Here is a 7,066-nt window from a genome sequence, read left to right as displayed (position 1 = left end):
AGACAGCTAATTAGCAGTCCAAACAATGATAGAATCAGCATCCAGGGTAACTCCAAAACCACCTACTAAACTGGCTGGAAGACAATTAAAAGGCAAAAACAACAAGGAGTCTGGTGGCACCTTAAAGACTATCAGATTTATTTGGGCATAAGCTTTCGTGGGTAAAAATCTCACTTCTTCAGATGCATAAAGTGAAAGTTACAGATGCAGGCACTATATACTGACACATGGAGAGCAGGGAGTTATTTCGCAAGTGGAGAACCAGTGTTGACAGGGCCAATTCAATCAGGGTGGATGTAGTCCACTCCCAATAATAGATGAGGAGGTGTCAATTCCAGGAGAGGAAAAGCTGCTTCTGTAATGAGCCAGCCACTCCCAGTCCCTGTTCAAGCCCAGATTAATGGTGTTAAATTTGCACATGAATTTATTCTTTTGCGGAGGGACTGTCTGGTTTGGCCAATGTACATGGCAGAGGGGCATTGCTGGCACTCTCACAGACCTTGGGAGGCAGGCCAGTCCTCGCTTACAGACAACCCCCCAACCTGAAGCAAATACTCACCAGCAACTACACACCACACCACAGAAATACCAACCCAGGAACCAATCCCCGTAGCAAATCTCGTTGCCTACTCTGTCCCCATATCTACTCTGGCGACACCATCAGAGGACCCAACCACATCAGCCACACCATCAAGGGCTCATTCACCTGCACATCTACCAATGTTATATATGCCATCATGTGCCAGCAATGCCCCTCTGCCATGTACATTGGCCAAACCGGACAGGGTCCCGCCGCAAAAGAATAAATGTACACAAATCGGACATCAGGAATGGTAACATACAAAAGCCAGTAAGTGAACACTTCAATCTCCCTGGTCATTCTATTACAGATTTAAAAGTCACTATCACTGAACAAAAAAAACTTCAGAAACAGACTTCAAAGAGAAAAAGCAGAACTAAAATTCATTTGCAAATTTAACACCATTAATCTGGGCTTGAATAGGGACTGGGAGTGGCTGGCTCATTACAGAAGCAGCTTTTCCTCTCCTGGAATTGACACCTCCTCATCTATTATTGGGAGTGGACTACATCCACCCTGATTGAATTGGCCCTGTCAACACTGGTTCTCCACTTGCGAAGTAACTCCCTGCTCTCCATGTATCAGTATATAATGCCTGCATCTGTAACTTTCACTCTATGCATCTGAAGAAGTGAGGTTTTTACCCACAAAAGCTTATGCCCAAATAAATCTGTTAGTCTTTAAGGTGCCACCAGACTCCTTGTTGTTTTTGTAGATACAGACTAACACGGCGACCCCCTGATAATTAAAAGGCAGATACTGGTGGCAGGATTAATATTTCCCCATAGTTTGGCTCCTGTGATTTATGTTCATAGCTATTAAAGGTAAAAGAAAGCAAGGTTTCAAAACTGTGTTTGTATTCTCGCTAACCAAGCTGTTTTCTGTTTGGTTTGGGATTTTTTTGCTGCTTTATCCTTTACCGGACAGACAAACTTGCTAATTGTTTCCCCCATAATTTACATAAAATTAGATGCACATTTTTGAAAACCTTCTTCCAGTGTTTGGTTCAATTGAAAATTTTAGCATCGTGTTATATTTTTTCCAGGACTGGGGAAGGTACATAACTGATTCCACTATGCCTAATCCTTTTCAGCCGGAAAATTGGAGTGTTGAGGTGAAGTAAAGTAAGCGTTTACCTGTGAAGTAGTTTGTTACCTGCTCAGCTGCATGCCCCTGTCTGTACTGTACCTGTTCCACAGAGAAATGAAGACCTTGGATCCATGGGATTGTCACTTGGCTACTTTAATGAGTAAAAAAAAAAATCACTCATATGTTTAATAAATGGATGGTTCTTATCTATAACTCTAGACACATTTTTCTTTCATGCTGCCTCCATTGTCTGTGAGTCAGAGTGAGAGAGGGAGGACACAACTCATGAACAGCGTTTGCCCAGAAGTTGGAAGCAGAAGCACTTCAAACGTATAGGATGTGGAAGGAAACAATGAACCTACCATTCAAACACCCTCTTATTTACATAAGGAGTATTTTTGAAACCTATCATATACAATTCAACACCACCAAGGGCAAAAAGACCTCTCTAGAGTCTTCTTCATTTTCTCCTTAATTCAAGAATCACTTACATATGTGCTTAAGTCACTCCCTAGTCAGGAAAGCATGCACTTAAAAAATCCCTTGGAAATCAATGGGACCTAAACACTTACTTATTTTCTTGAACCAGGAACTTTGGTTTTTGGATTCCACAGGAGCAAAGTTGTAAATCACTGAAAAAATGGGGCATGTGAAAACTGCATTTGAGGGCTAAGTATGATTCCAACATAACTAGGTGTTGCGTAAATCTTCTAAGATGTGCTGAGAACCTTTCAGGAAGTCAATGGAAATATTCTTCTTAGGTACTCTTAGCAGGATTAGACCCTACATTAAAAAAAAAGGAGCAAGTTAATCTGTCAGATATAATAAAATGGCAACAGATCTCTCCGTTAATGTTCAGGTGCAGAGGTGGGCATTCCTCAATCACATGCAGCAGCACTATAACCTGGTGCAACAAAGAAGACATGTGACAGTAAAAAGAAAAAAACGATCCCTCCTCCTAGCCAGCACAACTGCTCATAGCTTGAAGCAAGTCAGCATTTCACACCATCCAACCACTTTGACATGACAGGTATGGTATTTTCATACCTGCAGAATTGCCAAGGAAATCCTCTCTAGCAAAAGTGCAAAAGTTTTGAATATGGGGGAAGGGGCAGCAACTGGCTTATAGGCAAATGTTGAAATGAACAAGTCTGAAACAAAATGTAAAGCAATTATTGTTAAAAAAAGATCACACTGACATTTAAAAGCTGGACTGATAGTATCTGTCCCCTCCAAGGCTGACATAACTGAACTAGATTTGATCCCCAAATGTTTTTCTGGAAGGTGATGGGGCGGAATCCTGCTTTAAACTTTAGTTGTTGATTCAGAGAAATAATTGCCACCCTGGAAAGGTAATTACATATGCCATTGTTTATACACATAATAGGCCTGGAAAGCATGTTCTGCTGCTAGAAAAAAAAGAAAATCCTGCTTTCACAGTAGAGCGGTACACTATGTATAGTGACAGAATGCTACAAATAGCATTCAAACCCTCACATGTTAACGGTTGGGGGTTTTTTTCCCCCTTGGTGTGTGTATGAGTTTTGGGATGGGGGAAGGGATGAAGAGCGAGGAAGGGAGGTGGAGCAAAGAAGACAATTTTGTACAATAGTAACCACAGTAAATTCACCAGCTTTTACTCTCCAGATTTCTGTTAAATGAACATTTATTGCTGTAAAGGGGCTTACTGGTACTTTTTTGCTTTGCCATATGATTATCAATTACTCCGGAACTTTGATCACCTGTAGAAATATATCAGATATATTAGTAAATGAAATATATTAATATTGGCTCTTCTAAATTGGTCTTGATTTGAACTGCTCTGAAAGGAGACCAAACTACCGGACAAAATATAGGATAGCACTTCGAATATCACTGTGCTTTCAATGCAACATATAAAGTGAATTTAGGTCACAAAATTACAGCTAAAAATCTCTATACTTTCCCCCCCTTCAGTATTATAATAAATGATAAATGAATAAAGCAAACACTGTACTGTAATATTCTTATCAGACAATGTGGGTTTTTTAATTCCAATGGTTTTTCCAAAATATTGCAAGTATAAGGACTGAACAAAGAAAAAATACATATGTATTCCAACACTGAACTGAGCATTGTTAGATGTTGAAGCAATTCATAGCAGGCTATTCTCTGCTGCAGTGTCCAGCAAATTGCATGACCTGCTTGTTAGGCTTGACAACAGTGTTTTACCTAACAAAGGCCTCAACAGCTCAGAGCAGCAGTGGAATGTCAAAATGAGCACATTTCACACACAGATGTGTGACCGTAATAGCCTATAAGAAGATGCATGTGGCAGAGAGAAGGGGTTGGGGGTTGGGAAGGCTAACAGTTAGCAGTAGGGACATGGCCCTACTGACCACATTTAATCAGCCCTTCTGTAAACAATTCAACATTTTCATTGTTCTCTAAAAACTAATAAAGAGAAACAAGCACTTTTCATTCATCTTGAAGTAATTTTCTGTCAGGTTTGAGCCCCTTGTGGCCTACAGCTTGTGCATTGCTAGCTGTGTGATACAACAACTATTTCAATTTATTTTACAAACTCTGGCCATTCACATGTCAGTTAGTGTTCACCAAACCGGCATCTGAAATTGTGCAGTTAACGAGTTTTACAACATTTCTATCAAGAGAAACTGTTTAGCATAACTGACTCTTAAGGAGTTATTATACCTCTAAAAATCCATTTTAAGGGGCATTATTTAAATAAAATAGAAAAACGGTTCACTGCCTTTTAAAGGGGCTACAAAAAAAGTCCATCAGATCCAGTGCAGTAATCCTCAGCTTAAAGCACTCTTGAGAGCACTTCTGGGAATTATCAGCATAATGAAATGTTTTGTGAAATGTCCAGATAGATTCCTCTACTCAACAATTTTACTGCACCATATTTATTTTCCTCCTAGTTTTTAAAGAAGTGAATTACTTTTTGAGGGGACGACTCTACATTGTGCAGATTAGCTGAACACAGTTATTCTACAACCTTGGTAATAGTGAGGGTTCAGTTTGCAGTGTAATCTATATACATCTGCAGAAAAAAAAGTCAGCCTTTTATGCTCTACTCAGCTCTAAAAGGGTTAAACCACAATGAGGCTTATGCAGATTTGCATTTCCCTTGTACTGCATTTTTCCCATACTCTTAAACAACTTTGTTATACAATGGCACCTGTGAAATGCTTTATTGAAAACAGCTTTGACTCTCTTCTTAAGTTAATTAAACAAACAAAGGCTATAAAATTGGAATGGTTTAAAAAGGAGATGTTCCTGAACCTTTAATATAAAGAAAAATAGATTTTGTATATTAAGCTATGATGGCCAATGACCCAAAACTGCCTAATGGCAAGAGTCCATAATGGTCGTACACTATCACATACCAGTAAGTTAATCTTAGCATATTAAACTACCTAATGGGGTAAAAGCCACATGTGTAAAGTAAATGACTTCATCGTTCTGCCTAAAATGAACACTAGTAAGAGAAAAGTTATGCGGCAGTATAAAGAGATACATGTACACATATATATTGTACAGTGTAACGTTATTGTTATAGATTTTCTTATCAGATATCTATCTCAAGGACCAAATTTTCTTGTAACGTAGTCAGTGTAGTCAGCAGAAAATTTAGCTCCAAATTCTTAGAGTGATATCTTTCCCACATTATTTAATTCTTAGAGAGAGGGGCAGCTACTAGAGTGCCTGGCACCAGCATCTGTTAACAGGAAGTTCAGCAACATTTATGGACATGACAGTTTGACATCACTGATGGCTTTGGCACCTCCTCAGAATTATGTTATCATACCTGGTCCATTAGTGTATCTAGCATCAATTCTAGCAGTGCTATCACTCAGAGTTTATAAATTGGGGAATAAGAATAAATTGTTTGGGCAGAAAAAAAAAAAAAAAAAAAAAAAAAAAAGACAAGATGGCTTCCAGAGTGACCAATCTAAAAGTGAACTGACACTTCACTACCATCTTTACTTAGGGTTCACAAAATGCTGAGCACTGCAGGATCCAGCACATACTCATTTTAAGCATGTAAATAGCCCATTGAAATTAATGGTTAACTCACATGTTTAAAGTTAAATGTATGCTTAGGCGCTTTACTGGATTGGTGCCAGAGCGCTCAGCATCTTACTGGATTAAGCCCTCAAAGAGATAGAAAACACATAACAAATACGTGGGCGAGGGCTTATAAAGGAAAGTATACTGCTGAGATTAACATTAGAATCAATGGAAAAGTCCAATGCATTTAAATAATGTATAGGTGGTCAGGCTACCAGAAGGCATGGAGGGAAAAGATGGTATTGGATTCCTAGAATATTGGATCCCGAGGATATTGAAAGTGGAAGTTTAAAAGAATGCAGTGTATATAGAAAAAGTGTGAAGCCACAGCAGGTAGAATATCAGAAGTGATTGCTCATTTTGTATGTTACTGAATAGAGATAGACAAAATGATTAAAGCAGCGAAGGAGTGAGCTGAACTTCATCCTTATGATGCTAGCAAGAGACTTGCCAATTTACTAGTTTGCTGTGGGGTCCCCTAAGAGGTGCTGTAGCAGGAAGAATCTGTGGTTGCAAGGAGGTGAGACTGGATTAGATAAGATTCCTGCTCAGTCAGTCCAAAATGCCTTGCTCAGCTGCCCCCTGCTCTTCTAGCTTTCAGTCCACTTCTTTCTGCTGACAGGTCAGCTCTCTTCTTATTGTCCAGAGGTTACAGGAGGTACAGTGGGAAGCATAGAGCTATAACTGCAACCAGTGGCAGGGACTTTTTGGTGTGGTCCCCAGAAGAAACATATAAAAGTGGCAGGTAGAACAGCAAGGAGGACCTAGAGTGAGAAGCTCATTGGAATGGGCCCTCTTTTGGCACATGTGGAAGGCTGGAGCTAGGGAGGTGGGCGGACACTCATTCTAGAAAGCAAAGAGGAAGGAAAGCAACAGCATCAAGGTACAAGAAGGGGAGCTAATTTATTTGATTCTGGTACTTCATCCTAGTTATACTCATCTTAAATGTTATAAGAGTTAACTATTGAGCAATAACATTTCATTCTCTCCTGATATCTCTCCAGCCATTCAAGCAAAAAGGAGGGACATTTCTTTTTCCAGGAAGGGACAGATGCTTCTCACCTGCCACATGTTGGAGAAGCCACAATGAAAAATCTTTTCCTTTTGAGGAAGCTCCTAAACAAAGTAGGGACTCCTGGACAGAATCCCTACCATGGAAGGAAGATGAAAATTATCTGCCACTCTTAAATCTTGCCTATTAGCTGATTTATTATGCTGTTGAAAACGGTGAACTTGGCTTTTAGTTGTTTACATTGGTTTGACTTATTGTGCAGCATTTAAAAATTTTTTTGTATGTGTTCTCTAAAATTCAGGTTTGTGTTA

Source organism: Trachemys scripta, chromosome 6, assembly GCF_013100865.1.
Source record: "Trachemys scripta elegans isolate TJP31775 chromosome 6, CAS_Tse_1.0, whole genome shotgun sequence".
In the NCBI taxonomy this organism is placed as follows: domain Eukaryota; kingdom Metazoa; phylum Chordata; order Testudines; family Emydidae; genus Trachemys; species Trachemys scripta.
Note: the sequence above shows the minus strand (reverse complement) of the source record.